We start from the raw sequence: 16,579 nt of genomic DNA, 5'->3' as shown, positions 1-16,579 counted from the left end.
GACTCATGTTTAAAATATATCCTCCTCCTTATCATACTCTTTCTCTCTCTCCCTCTCATTTTCATTTCCCTTCTTATTTTCTCTCACTAAAGAAAGTAGAATTATGTAGAATGGAATTATAAATATTTAATATTTAAAAATCTGTTATATAGATCTGACAGATCCAAAGAAAAATATTAATATTTACACATTATGCAAGATATATTTAATACATTTTGGAATTTATTTGTAAGAGAAACTCATGTTAGTATGTCATGGATATACACTTATTATTATAAAATACATATTGCAAATTAAAAATTCCTATTGTGTTTAATGGTGAAATATTAGAAGCAATACCATTAAATTAGACACTATAAACATAGGCAGAACACTCTATGACATAAATCACAGCAAGATCCTTTCTGACCCACCTCCTAGAGTAATGGAAATAAAAACAAAAATAAACAAATGGGACCTAATGAAACTTCAAAGCTTTTGCACAGCAAAGGAAACCATAAACAAGACCAAAAGACAACCCTCAGAATGGGAGAAAATATTTGCAAATGAAGCAACCGACAAAGGATTAATCTCCAAAATTTACAAGCAGCTCATGCAGTTCAATAACAAAAAAACAAACAACCCAATCCAAAAATGGGCAGAAGACCTAAACAGACATTTCTCCAAAGAAGATATACAGACTGCCAACAAACACATGAAAGAATGCTCAACATCATTAATCGTCAGAGAAATGCAAATCAAAACTACAATGAGATATCATCTCACACCAGTCAGAATGGCCATCATCAAAAAATCTAGAAACAATAAATGCTGGAGAGGGTGTGGAGAAAAGGGAACACTCTTGCACTGCTGGTGGGAATGTGAATTGGTTCAGCCACTATGGAGAACAGTATGGAGGTTCCTTAAAAAACTATAAATAGAACTACCATATGACCCAGCAATCCCACTACTGGGCATATACCCTGAGAAAACCAAAATTCAAAAAGAGTCATGTACCAAAATGTTCATTGCAGCTCTATTTACAATAGCCCGGAGATGGAAACAACCTAAGTGCCCATCATCGGATGAATGGATAAAGAAGATGTGGCACACGTATACAATGGAATATTACTCAGCCATAAAAAGAAACGAAACTGAGCTATTTGTAATGAGGTGGATAGACCTAGAGTCTGTCATACAGAGTGAAGTAAGTCAGAAAGAAAAAGACAAATACCGTATGCTAACACATATATATGGAATTTAAGAAAAAAAAATGTCATGAAGAACCTAGGGGTAAGGCAGGAATAAAGACGCAGACCTCCTAGAGAACGGACTTGAGGTTATGGGGAGGGGGAAGGGTGAGCTGTGACACGGCGAGAGAGAGTCATGGACATATACACACTAACAAACGTAGTAAGGTAGATAGCTAGTGGGAAGCAGCCGCATGGAACAGGGATATTGGCTCGGTGCTTTGTGATAGCCTGGAGGGGTGGGATAGGGAGGGTGGGAGGGAGGGAGACGCAAGAGGGAAGACATATGGGAACATATGTTTATCTATGACTGATTCACTGTTATAAAGCAGAAACTAACACACCATTGTAAAGCAATTATACCCCAATAAAGATGTTAAAAAAAAAATTAGACACTATAGAAGGATGTCAGTTATCATACTTGCAACATAAAAGTTATGAAAGTATAAAAGTTATGAAATTACAAGTTATTCATCCTTTTCTAAAAGTACTAGTGAATGTAATTAGACAAGTAATTAAGTATTAAGAAAATAAGTATGGGGCTTCCCTGGTGGCACAGTGGTTGAGAGTCTGCCTGCCAATGCAGGGGACAGAGGTTTGTGCTCCTGTCAGGGAGGATCCCACATGCCACGGAGCGGCTAGGCCCGTGAGCCATGGCCACTGAGCCTGTGCGTCCGGAGCCTGTGCTCCGCAACGGGAGAGGCCACAACAGTGTGAGGCCCGCGTACCGCAAAAAAGAAAAGAAAAGAAAAGAAGTATGAATACTAGAAAAGATAAGGTTAGATTATCCTTAGTGTTAAATGACATGTTTAATTTTAAGGCAAGGTAATTAGAAGAAATATATAAATTAAAAAACTAAAAACAGAGGTTGGGATGGGAAAAAAACACTAAAAAATGGGCTAATCATTATTTTATCAATAATTTATCATTATTTAAAATGAAATGATTATATCTAGAAGACACAAGAGAATAAACCCAGGAATCATTGTAAACTGTAGGATAATTTGAATGTCAACTAATAAAATTAATGTATGAGAAAATATAATGACTAATAGCAGAGGGAGACTCCTTCAAAATGAGCTGAACAAAGCCATTCAGCTTCTATATACGTGAAAATTTAAAGTCCTAGAAAATGATGTAAAAGGAACCTTCCTTTGAATTAATGGAAAGATATAACCCATTCAATTGTAGAAAGCGTGATATTGTAAATATGCCAATTTTCTTTGAATTATTCTATAAATTATAAATAATGACAGAATCACTAATATTTATAATGTTGACCATATGCCAGGCATAACACTAAGTATTTTACTTGCTTTTGTTTCTCCATAATCCTCACAATAATATTATGAAAAAATACAAGCACTATGGTCATTGTATATATGAGAAAACAGAGGCACAGGGCATTTAAATAACTTTCTCATGTGCATACAGCTAATAATAACCCAGGGACCCTAAATGTGCCATATTTTCTCTCAAAATTATCAATCAGACTTTATTTGTATTCAACAAAATTCATTTAGAATATGCGATTAGCCAAGAAAATTTCATGAAAGGAAAGTTATGTGAACAATTAAATGTGTTTGATACATTTAAAGCTAACATGTATAATATAGGTCTAAAAATACAAAGGTGAATTAATGAAACAAAATAAAGAGTTCAAAAACATAGACCAATGCATATGAGATTTTAGAATATGAACAATTTCAAATCAATGGAAAAAGCTTCAATAATTTTTTGTGAGGACTGTGTATCAAGTGGGAAAAAAATTAAACCGCATTTCTATATCACTAGATACATAAAAATGGGATCACAGGTGGAGTTCATATGTATATGTAAACACTGAAGCAAAGGCATGAAAATAAATTTTTATGTGAATTTATAATCCTGAGTGACAAAAGCCTTTATACAAATGAACCAGAGTCTAAAATTCATTAAAAAAAGACATAAAATTTGTTTAAAAAGTTTTAGATTGTCAAGAAAAAAAAACTCTTATAAACATAATCAAAAGATGAGGAACAATATAAGAAAATATTGCAATGCTTTAAAAGGTTAATTTTAATTTATTAGCAATGCTAAAAAGATTATTTTCTTTATATACAAAATCTGTCACAAATTTAAAAAAATACGAAAATGAGCTAATGGTGGTTCACACAAAAAGATTTACAAAGGCAAAAAGAATATTTTCAACCTTTACAAATGATTAAGGTATTACAATTAAGGTATTACAATCCTAACAATTAAGGATTACATTTTTCTCTTCTCAAATCGTCAAATATTAAATAGTAATAGATTGTGAGTGAATAGCCACTCACACACTGTTGGAGGGATAAACAACTTTTTGGAGTACAGTTGGTAAAACTTATCACAATTAAGAATGACTTGTCTGAAATCTACTTCTAGGATGTATTCTAGAGATAGAGCTTCAAACGTGCAAAGATTTATGTTTGTTGCAGTATTGTTATAATAGCTCAAATGGTTTAAAGATGGCAGAAAAATTCTGAATTATGGAGTAGTTCAAAGATGTTATAAAGAATGTGCTATATTTAATATAAATATATGCATATATGTGCATGTCTCTATATATGTGTGGGTGTATTCACATAAATATGTATTTATAATCTGTTTTATGTAGATAGCTACATATAAATACTAATGTCCATATGATTATTTGTTATAAAAATGCTTAGAAAAAATATAGAAAGTATAAGGGTATAGACGTAACTGGCAGTAATTATTTCTGGAGTGTTGTTGTAGCTTTGAGTCAGATGACTTTTAATTTTGTTCCTATTAATCTTTGGATTTCATTTTGCCATAAGCATATATTCATTTTTATAATTAAAAATCTAGTTAGACATTGATTCTCTTTTCATTTAGCCCAAGAATATATTGATCTTACTCTTCAATTTTAATTAAGCTTCTAATCTGTATTCACAATGGTGAGTAGGATCATACCCTGGAGACAGAGCAGAAGGGATCTTTATTATTTTATCTACTGACCTCATTTCTTCATACATTTTAACTTAGTCCTCAGTCATTGCCAACAGAAAATAAAATTTATTGAGAATCTGTTAGATGATAGTCCGTTGGAGGGTTTATCTGTATATTCTAATTTAAGCCTCACCACACCCCATGGGAAAGGTAATACAAGCTCCATTTTATAGATGATGAAACTGAGGCTCAGACTATTTTGGAAACTTGCCCAAAGTAGTCAGATGAGGATCTATGTCAGAGCTGGTGCTCTTTCCACTGTTTTACATGTGCTCCTGGATGAGTTATTTAAATTTTCTGTGTATAGGCATAGTACTGCATCTCTGTTAACCTTTCAGTTTATTCTGAGTAGCAAGTGCAATTAGGAGAAAATACATTGAAAATAATTTGAAATACAGACTATGCTATCTTAGAGGTTGTAACTCAAATACATTCAGTCCCAGGGAAGAATGAGGTGGGAAAGAAGTAAACTGTCAACCAAATAGAGTATACTTTGGGCACAACTTGACACAACGAGCTGCCATGTAGGACCTCTTCAATAAACAAATGCAATGAAATGTTGTGGAAGAGTATTATTTTAACTTGTTTTCTTATATTCAAAGGCTGTACAGCAAGGAAGTTAGGAGCATGGAAATGGAGTCAAGATGGACATGGATCAAAATCCTGGCAGCATCATTTCCTAACAGCGTGATTAAAGGCAGTTTGCTTCCTTCTGTGAAGCTCAGTTTTCACATCTGAACAATTGCAAGAAATTGATTTATTTTTAAATAAATGTCTGTTTTTGTATTTTTATTATGCCCTTCTTCAAATCATCTTATTATCTATTAAAAATCCAGATAGGATAATTATTAAATAAATAAATGCAATCAGACATAAACAGAGTCCTTGTCTTTTAAATTTTTAATTGCTTGTTTTGCCCCAAAATTCTTAGCTATATTTTTTAATACTGTGATTACTGTTTTTAGCTAAGAATTTTAGCACAAGGTAGGCTAGCCTTGAACTTAATCTAAGCAGGAATGTTTGAAGTGTCAAAGAGATCTGATAACATGGCTATTTCACACAGAGAGCATTATTTAAAATTAAAGTTTGAAAACCATTCCCTATATGTTTCTTCATGGCCATTACAATTTTATAAAAGTGCTTATTCTCTAAAAATTTATTAAAGAATTTTGGTGGCAATGGTTACTAAAATGCTGTCACTGTTAACGAAGTTACCTCTGAGTGAGATTAACTTTATTATACATCATTACCAAACTGTTATTATTATTTATTTATTTATTTTTGGCTGCGTTGGGTCTTCATTAATGTGCGCAGGCTTTCTCTCTAGTTGCAGTGAGTGGGGGCTGCACTTTGTTGCAGTGCATGGGCTTCTCACTGTGGTGGCTTCTGTCTGTTGCGGAGCATGGGCTCTAGGTGCACAGGCTCAGAAGTTGTGGCTCGCGGACTCTAGAGTGCAGGCTCTGTAGTGTGGAGTACGGGTTTAGTTGCTCTGCACCATGTGGAATCTTCCCAGACCAGGGCTCGAACCCGTGTCCCCTGCATTGTCAGGCAGATTCTTAACCACTGCACCACGAGGGAAGTCCCCCAAACTGTTATTATTAAGCACCTCCTGTGTTAACAGGGCCCAGTGCACCATACTCATCTCCTCATTTTGTTTCTATTGCACTTCTGTAACTTCGTGTGGTGGAACTTTTTTTCATGTTCAGTACTCTTTGTAGAATAACTGAGGGCAAGACCAAGGCATGATTTTTTAAAATTCCTACATATTATGATCCTCTGTCTTTTAAAAGTCTTATCTTGCACCTTGCATGGAGAAGTTTCTTGACAGTTTCTTTAGAAAAACTGAAGATATACTTTAGTGCTACAACTTTATGTATAAGGAAAATAGAGTATTAGATGTATTTAGTATTATCCATTTGTGAAAATATAACCTGATGCTGCAATTATCATATAGTTATTAACATGACAGAATAAACAGCATTTTCTAAATTGTGATCTATGAAATTTAAAAAATCCAAATCTAGACTTTGTTTTAAATTTTCCTTGCCTTTCCCCCCTTGTTTATTTATTCTTTAAATGTCTTAGCCATAAAACCATTCTATCTTCTTAGAAAATAAACAAAATTGATCTCTAGGGATTGATTTGACAGAGGTTCAAGGATCCGTTAATGTTGACTGTGGCCACCAGTCTCAGTCATGACTGTTAACTGGGTAGTATTGATAGAAATATCAAGATTAAGATAGATGATTCACCAGATGGGTTGTAATTACAGAATGATATATTGTCTGAAGCATTTCAGAAAACTGCCCTGTTGTTACTTTTTTATCACTGCAATACTTATGTAATATGCTACAACTTGAGTTTTAGACTGAAAAAGATATCAACATCTGTACTGTGAAGAGAGAGAGAGTGCTGAAAATAGCATCTGTCTTCCTCACCAACTCACTAAAGTTGGGGATTGTGATTTATCTGTTTTACTCATAACGTAGGATCACATAGTGGCACAAAGAAAAATAGGAAAATTTTCTAAAGATTTCATATGTGAACATTTCCCCTTAGTGTTACTCTGGTCACTGCCTGAGCTCTGCGTCCCTAAACCACCATCCCCACCACTATGCTGGCTTGGGAGTTACACAAAACTGTAAGGGTAACTTTTGTTTCTTGAGCTGAATCATGAGGCATTACCCCTCCTCTTGCTCTAGAGTTTCTGACAGATGGTCTAGTTCATAGAATAAAAAACATGTCCATGTCACAGTTAATGGATTTATTGGATATTTGCTGTTAGGATGCTTATCTTCAAAAGGAAATAATCCATTTTTTGGACTACCAAATGAAGTATCAAATCTGTCAAGTGTGTATAAAATAACTAATTGTCTGGAGACATGTAAGAAGAACTCCTACTATTTGACTGAGTTGAACTGTGTGTGGGTATGTCTTCGTGTATGTGTGTGTGTGTGTATGTGTGTATGGGATGCTCTGGTTAGTTCACTGTAAATGATAGCAAGCATTTTCTCTGAAAGGAGATGCATAAACCAAATTAAAAATCATTTTAAAAATAGAAAGCTCAAGGCTTCCCTGGTGGCGCAGTGGTTGCCGATGCAGGGGACACGGGTTCGTGCCCCGGTCCGGGAAGATCCCACATGCCGCGGAGCAGCTGGGCCCGTGAGCCATGGCCGCTGAGCCTGCGCGTCTGGAGCCTGTGCTCTGCAACGGGAGAGGCCACAACAGTGAGAGGCCCGCGTACCGCAAAAAAAAAAAAAAATAGAAAGCTCACTACACATAATGCCACTACAGTAACAAAACTATCTTAGATTTGCTACAGATGCTGTAGATTTTCTGGTGCTTGCTTATATCTATGTTTCCTATCACTGTGACCAGAGTTCATATATAATTAGTCATTTCTTTGCTGTCTTAATGATTAGCTTTCTGAAGTGTATCACTTTCGGCCAAAGGATGTAGACCAATGACTATTGGGCTCTCATGGATAAAGTTCTCTCTTAGAAAGAGTAGTTGGCAAGATGTTGGCAACGGCACACTCTATGTTCTTCTCTGAGAAGAGAGGAAGGAGTACCTTATCTGTATTTTTATTTTAAAAGTGGTGCATTAATTATTTATTAAGTACATTTGCTAAGAATTATTATATGCTGGGCATCATGTCAAATCCTGGGTATAACAATCCCTGCTTTTAAGGAGATAGAGTTTAGTGAAAAATCAGGACAGCGTGAAATAGTAGGGGAGGTATTCAGGGTTCTCCGGGAGAACACAGCAGGTGGTCTGGTTTCAAGGACCATCAGGAAGTTCAGTGTGGCTGAAGCAGAGTGTGTGAGAAAAGCCAGCCAAAAGCTGAGGGTGGAGAAGCAGCAGGGACTAAGGTGGCAGATATGCAGTTTAGAATTCTATTTTTGGATGATGCTTGGAGAAGAGATTAAAGGAGCAAACATAAAAATAAAGAGACAATTTTAGAGGCTACTGTAGTAACCCCAGGGAGAAGAGACATAACCTGGACTAGGGCAGTTCACAGCAGGAGCAGAGAATATTAGAAGGTAGATTCAAGAGAAATTACAGAAAAATAGAAGAAAAAATTACCCATATAACACCATGAATAAACAACCAGTAAAATTCCCATCAAATATATTTATATGTATATACATATTTATGTATATACATATATGTATATATAGTCATAAGCATATTTGTGCTTATCACCTACATATTTTTTATTTCGTAGCAGAGACAAAGCAAAACTATAAAGTAGGTGAAATTTTCCTTCATCGCTTTTCATCTTTTTTTTGTTAGGGCTTTTCTCCCTAATTTGAGCTTCTCTTTTCCAGGTGTTCAATATTTTTACTTTGGTGTCGACCCATTCTTACCCAGGTCCTGCCTCCTAAATCCTTTGCTACTTGTGTTCTATTATCAAAGTCAACCTCTTTCTAGAGTAATTTTCTAGATATAGTGGTAGGCAGAATAATGGACTCCCAAAGATATTCACGTCCAGATCCCTGAAACTTGCAAATATATTACTTTCTATGGCAAAATAGATTTTGCAGATGTGATTACGGACCTTGAGATGAGGAGATTATCCTGGGTTATGTGGATTGGCTCAATGTAATCACAGGGTCCTTAAAAGATGGAAGAGGGAGACAGAAGAGTCAGAGAAGGAGATATGAAGGTGAAAACAGAGGTCAGAGAAAGAAAGAGATGTTTGAAGATACACTATTGGCTAGGAAGATGTAGGAAGGGACCATGAACCAAGGCATGTGGGTGATCTCTACAAGCTGGACAAGGCAAGGGAATGAATTTTCCCCTAGAGCTTCCAGGAGAAATGCAGCCCTGCTAAAACCTTGATTTTAGACTAGTGAAACCCGGTTTGATCTTCTGTCTTCCAGAACTGTAAGTAGTTTGTGTTGTTTTAAGCTGCTAAATTTGTGGTAATTTGTTACAGCAACAACAGGAAACAAATATAGAAATCTATCTGAAAGAAGGAGATTTACTCACATGGAGTTCTATTCAAATGACAAAGTTTAACATATGGTCTTTTCTTTTTTAACTCCAAAGAAAGTCCAAAGACTGTCTAATGTTAAAATTTCAGGAATCAGTCTTCTAGGGAAGATATGTGGGGTTGGGTGCAGGCAGATGAGTGGTGAGCATTTACAATGGGAAGAACTTTCCAGGAGCCCTTCACAGTACACAGGTTCCCAGGAATCATCTTTCTTTCTGCAAGTCTCACAGAGACTCACCAACTCAACTGTGCTCAGTGCAAGTTTTTTTTTTTTGCTTCAGTTTTATCAACATATAATTAACATACAGCACTGTATAAGTTTAAGGTGTACAGCGTAATGACTTGACTTACATACCTCATGAAATGATTATCACACTAAGTCTAGTGAACATCCATCATCTCAGGTAGATACAAAATTAAAGAAATAGAAGAAAAAAATATTTTTCTTTGTGATGAGAACTCTTAGGAACTCTTACTCTCTTAAAAACTTTCATCTATAACATACAGTATTAATTATATTAATTATATTTACCATGTTGTACATTATACCCCTAATACTTTTTTTTAAGTTTTGATTTTATATTGGAGGAGAGTTGATTAATAATGTCGTGATAGTTTCAGGTGTACAGCAAAGTGATTCAGTTATACATATACATGTATCTATTCTTTTTCAAATTCTTTTCCCATTTAGGTTGTTGCACAATATTGAGCAGAGTTCCCTATGTAGGTCCTTGTTGGTTCAGTGCAAGTTTTGCATATGAAATTCTTTTGAGTTATAAAGGGTTAAAATTTGTTTGTGCATATATGTGTATATGTGTGTTTATCCACCGTTTAGCATGAATGTGGATTCAGATACTTTTTAGAGCATTTTTACATATTCAATTTCACTTAATTTTATTTTTAAAGTCAGTACTTTGGATTTCGTATTGGCTCAGATACTTATTTCCAAGGGATTGTACATTCATGTGTCTTTGAATTATGATCTCTCCCAAAAGGGAATTTCCTGCATCTTGAGTAAACAACAGATGTTGAATGTGAGGGAGCTGGGAGTGGAAGGGGATGCACTCGGAAAGATGAGAGGATATTTCTGCTGGCTGATGGGACTATGAGATTGAATAGATGTTCAGTGAAATGGAAGAAATAGAAGAGCTAGAGTATCACTTGACACTTGCATTGTTTTCAGTTTATCAAAAACACCGTCATCACTTTAGCCTCAGAGACGTGTCTAATGCAAACACCAAAGGTCACTGATCCTCTTTTTTACTCATCAGGGAGAAAAAAAGAAATCGTCACTGCATCATACAGGTCTCTAAACCAAAGGCTTAGGCTACAAGGATAAAAGAATATAAAGGTATTATTGGAGTGTGAAGAGAAACGTGATCTCTTAGGAGATTGGGGCTTTATAGATTCAAATTTGCCTCTGCAATTATTCCTGACCTGAACGATAGCCAACTCTAACAGACGCAGGTGGAGCTGTCTCTCTGGCTGACTTTCCTAAGTAAATGCTCTGCTGCATTTCTCAGCATCTGAGGCTTACTGGTGAGGTTCCAGGACTCCCTCAGAGCATTCTACTGTGATCCTCCCTGAATATTTCAAAGCATGGAAAAGCGGGACTGGCACCACATCAGGGAGAAGGTGGTGACATCTCAGTATCAAATGACTCTGAAAATGATTACAGAGGGTGAGGGTGGTCAGACAACTTACATTCGTACAGCTCATAAACATATGATCCCACTGGAACTTCACAGCAATGCAAGGATGCCAATGGAGCAGATGATACAAAACCCACTTTAAAGCCTTGGGAACTATGCCTAAAAGATGTTACTTATCTCAGATCACAGACTTAGTAAGTCATAAAGCCAAGAATGGCACCTTGGCCTGATGCCTTGCCCAAAGTTGAATCCCGCTCATCCCGAACTTGTCCTACTTAACAAGTGGTCTGCTGATGCCCTGAAGCCTAAGCATCAGGAGTGCTTTTCAAAAACTTGATGCCTGGGCTCCACCTGAGATCCTTTGGGCATGGAGTTTGGGGCTCTGGATTTTAAATAAGTTCACCAGGAAGTTTTTTGGCACACCAAAATCTGAGAACTTCTAAGTTTCTGGAGTCTCTTATTTCTCAGAGTGTGGTCTGTGGACCAGCATCAGCATCACCTGGGAGGCTGTTAGAAATACAGAACCCCATGACAATTCCAGACCTACTGGATGAAAATCTGCATCATAAGGTTTTCAGAGAGTCAGACACACTGAAGTCTGAGAAGCACTGATAAAACTTGGTGTTAAAGGCCAATGTCTTGTCAAATTGAGGAAAACAGTTGAGATTTAATACATTTGACTTTTGGTTTTCCATGAATGAAGCCCAAGTTAGCTGGTCCTCATTTCTATGTCTGACACAGGAAGGGTCAAAACCTGCATTAGAGGACTTACGCAGTATTTGACCCTACGTATCAGACAAGCTTATGGAAAATGTTGCTCCACTATCCGGACTGCTGAAACAGTAAGGCCCATCAGATATGAAAACTCTAGCTATCTTGTTATCTCTGCATACAGTCTGTTACACAAAACTGAACCCTGAGATAATCCTGATCAGCATTAACAACTGAAACTTGAGGAAGGAGAATTTGAGCAAGTGGAAAATTCTGGAAAGGGGACTCCAGATCGGAATTGAAGTTAGCACCAATACAAGTACCTGTACCTCCTATTCCTGGAGAACTTCTGTTTTCAAAACTACCACAGTGGATAGAAGGCTATCCACTGAAGTTAAAATCCCTGAGGAAAGACTTCTGATAATTGTCACCCACCTTGCAAAATTGACAACTTCTTATCCCTTTGGGAAATTTAATATTTGTTCCAGAAAATCCAAGTGTTTTCCATTTCAGAAAATCCCAGGTTTTAGTATGATTTTGGTAATTAGGGTTCATGATGGAGAGAGAAACACAGCAGATTTCCTGAACTGTACATGACTCATATGATAGGTCATCTGTGAAGAGTTATATAAAATCGCCATCAGACTAATACGGCAGGATGTATTCTCTGCTGATGCGGAGTGAAAGGGTATGATTTAAAGGCCTAAAGAAACAAATTGTGTTTCTAGTAGCTCCTAGCAGAGTGTAGGTAGTTTTGACTTTAGCCTGAAATATTCCAATAGAAGAGAGAAATAAATGTACAAAGAAAGAAACTGGTAAAAATACATAGCAGAAAGGGATTCTGAAAAAAAATGTTTATTAAGGACAAATATTGATTTAAATACCTGTGTTAAGTTTTCACTTAAAAAAAATTTACCTTGACTACTGAGCTCCCTAAATCCCAAGACGACCAAGTGAACATATTTCCCAAAGGAATACATGATTTATGTTTAATTTCAAAGAACTTGGTGATTTGAGGTTGCTTTAAATTTAAAGGACAAATATAAAAAATGGAATGGAAGCAGATGCGTTAAATCTATTTTGAGGAAAAAGAATTCCTAACAAGGCAACCAGACTCCAGGACAGCACTAGCACTCCCTTGAAAAGTGAAAGCAGACAGTATTAAACTTTTAAAAGCTTACTTTGAAAGAATGTGGAATTGTTTAATATCATTTTAGTGTGGAGGAAAGAACGAGACTATGTTACATTATTTATCCCAGGATCTTTGAAGGCAGATTTTTTTTCTCAGCTGGCTCATTTTAGTGTTAATGAGAATTAAGCTCATGTATCAGAGAGAGAATAATAAACCTTTAAATGTCAACCCAAAGGAGGTCTTTATTTTTCTACTTACAACTGTGAAGCAGGGAAGATAATTTAAGATATGAAAACCAGAAAAATTACATGAAAATGTATTAATGGGAAAGGAAGAGGCATGAAATTGCAGAATATTTGAACAAGAAAGGATTTTACCAGCACGTTCAGCCCACAATAGTGAGGGAAATGAATACTCCTTTCAGGAATTGACAACATGGAATTAGAAACTTGCAGTAAAAATATGGAAATGTAGCCCCTTATATTTGTCTTTGTAATGGCAACTGTGAACATTTACACACTAACTTTATCATTATCTGTAATGTTGAGCTGATTGATGATTTAGAAAGCAAGACTTCTGTCTTGTACATGATACTAAATTAGAAAAAATAATAAGCAAATAATGAAGAGCCATTCAGGGTGCTGCTAAAGGACTTAAATCTTTGCAGCACAATTGTTGAGCCAGCAATAATAAATATGCTTAGAGTTTAGGGTAGAGTAAAATGTTCCTTTTGAAGACAGCAAGAGCAGGTCTCTCAGAGAGTGTCACCAGGTGCCAACCAAAAAGATATCTGAGTTAGAAAAATCGTTCAAACTGAGTGATTCAACAAATTCAACAGAGAAAGAAAAATTATTATTCAAGAATAGAACACACATCTGGGCATAAAGGAATTCTCAGAGAGGCCTGTGTGCAGCTAAACCAGACTTGCTCTGAGCATATAATTTAGGAGAAATTTGGAACATATTCAAACAAATGAGCAGCTTATCTCAGAGAATTAAAGGATGTGCCTTCTTTCTCCCCAGCACCAAGGTTTTGTTACAGCTGTTTCTGTTGTTATTGCGGTTACTCTTAGCATATATCTACTACGCTTCCTAAATCTGATTACTTTTTTACTTTCTTAATACTTAGGTGGTCTATGACTTTAAGTCATGGAAGGTAGAAAAGTTGAAAGTGTACAACGAGGGTGGAACTTTGAAGAAGAGCCATTCACATGATCACTGATACCCAGATTAAGGCTGATTTACGTATCTGCAGGCTTTCTGATCACTTCTGTGATGGGACTGAGGACCACGTGAGGCTTCCTGAAGCTCAAACCATCTGTCATTGGGACCGATATTCCACTATTAGAGATTCAGTCCTTGAAGAATTTTTTGGGTTTTGCAGTTACCCACATGCAGGTAAAAGCTTGTGAGAATGGTGTTTTATGTCATTGTGAGCTCAGTCTTTAGCAAGAGGTCAAAGAACAATTTGTTATATCACAAGTAGGGAATAGGGACAGTCAGAAAATATTTCATAATTTAGTTTACGGCAATTAACTCATGGGTTATTACGTGGATTTAATGGAAAGTTTCCAAAGTGCTACCTCTTTTTCTTTTCTTTTTCATCTTTATTCGTCCTTCTCTGTCTCTTTTTAAGGGCTTTACTGAGAAACTTGTGCTGCCCACCTACAGAAGTGTGCATTGTAAATTACATCAATTATGAAGCACATAAAGCATCTCTATGCTGTTTGCTAGTCCCCCCTCTCATGTTTACAAAAGCCCTGTACTCTTAGGCAGCTTGCAGGCCTTACTCTTGCTAACAAGAGAAGATCTGATAGAAAATTCACTGTAAGCTATTAATGATTTATTATGTGGCTCCTGCCATATAGATAAATGTTTCTGCAAAGAAGAGGATAGAGAGAAGATAGAAAGAAAAGGGCAATGGTTAACCAATTGCTTAACCTAACCCAAAGAATCACTAATGCAAACCTTTCAAACATTATGACACTTGCAGGAGGGAGATACTTTTGGGGCTATTGGAGGCTCCCCTAACATTCTTCAAATCATTCTGTTTCTGTGTGAGGCTAACATGGCTTGCATTTAGGAGGAAGTTAACGTGTATGTTACAGGGAGGTCAGGTCAATACTTTATTAAAATTACAGTCATATTTTTCATCTCAGGATAGATTTTTTCTATAAATCAGCAGTCTTCTCACTCTCAACCCTCAAAAGCAAACTGATTTGGGGGCACAAACACAAGAAATCTCTGAAGAGAAATGTATTCCCCATCTCACACCACAAATTATAATGCAATACAAAGACAAATAATATAATTTTTAATAAAACTTCTTTTGTATTTTATGTGATAGAATATTTTCCTTTAGCTTGGATGTATGAGGATGTGTCACACTGTAAAGAATATTGATGGGAGAAGATTGTGGGAAGTTAATGTAGGATAAGAACAAAAAATAATTTTGTTCGGAAATTATTCACAATGTTGTTTCAGAGCATGGCAATCTTTTTTTCTTTCCCCTTTTAAGAATTCTGAATTAGGGTGCTGTCAGGAAACAGCACACTTGAACTCAACAACTGAGAGGAATTTGATAAAGGAACCATTTGTAAAAGAGTGGGTGGGGTTTACAAGGTATACTGCAGTACCAAAGGACAAGCAAGGAGGAAATAAGAACGAGAAACTGCGTGGGAAGTTCGGGGGGAGGGACAGATTGGGAGTTTGGGATTGACGTGTACACACTGCGATATTTAAAATAGATAACCAACAAGGACCTACTGTATAGCACAGGGAACTCTGCCCAATACTCTGTAACAACCTAAATGGGAGAAGAATTTTAAAAATAGATGCATGTGTATGTATAACTGAATCACTTTGCTGTATACCTGAAACTGACAGAACATTGTTAATCAACTCTACTCCAATATAAAATAAAAATTTAAAAAAATAAATAAAAAATAAAAAGTATATGTAATACTACCAAAAACAAAGAGAGAAAGAAAAAAGATGGGAAGGGCTATCTGATAGGCCTATGGCCTTCTGTAATGGAAGCAGCCATATGATGGTGACCTAGCAGGAGAGAACAGGAAAAATAAAAACCTTAGCCAGCCTCCCTCTCTTCCCATCAAACTAGTTCCTGTCCCTACTTCTCAGCAAAACCAAAGGGAAGCCAAATTTTTATCCAATTTAATTTAACACTTTTCAATTTTTATACCTGGGTTGTTCATTTTACCATCTTCAAGATCAGCCTCATTGAAGCATTTCAGTTTGGTGCTCTCTCTATGTTTTCAGACTATTTCTTCTATTCTCATTTTGTTCTTAGTAATTTCAGAAGATTTTTATTACCCTCCCTCCCACTAACATCATACCATGATGCTAAGTACAGTCATGGTTTATACTGGTAGGTCTCAAATTGGAGCAATATTCTGACAGCTATTCTTGGATTCCACAACTGTTCTAGAAACTGGGAGGGCTATATTCCATGAAACATGTAATGCTTTCTCAAATTACTATTATTGAGACTTTACACTAAGAAGAGAAAATTGGTTGGAGTCCAAGGAACAGGTAAGTAGAAGAAACATTACTTCAAACTGTAATGTAGTTTGGCCTCCCCTAGTGATACAACAAGAATTAACATTGGAATGTTCACAGCTTTCTTTTCTCCAGAATCCTACGATAGTCATGTTTTGCTTCCTCTCTCTCCTTCTGTAGAGAGAGTGTTCTTAATTGATAAGACAGATATTAGATCCCGTAACATCATACAGTGATAGAGTTGCAGGAGAGAAGAAAGGAAGAGAATACTTGCATGGGAGATGGGTATGAAGGGAAAGCTGGGGTTAATATAATGAAATTGTTTAAAATACCTGGAGTATAAAGAA

The sequence above is a fragment of the Orcinus orca genome, chromosome 7 (genome assembly GCF_937001465.1).
Source record: "Orcinus orca chromosome 7, mOrcOrc1.1, whole genome shotgun sequence".
NCBI classification, from domain to species: domain Eukaryota; kingdom Metazoa; phylum Chordata; class Mammalia; order Artiodactyla; family Delphinidae; genus Orcinus; species Orcinus orca.
Note: the sequence above shows the minus strand (reverse complement) of the source record.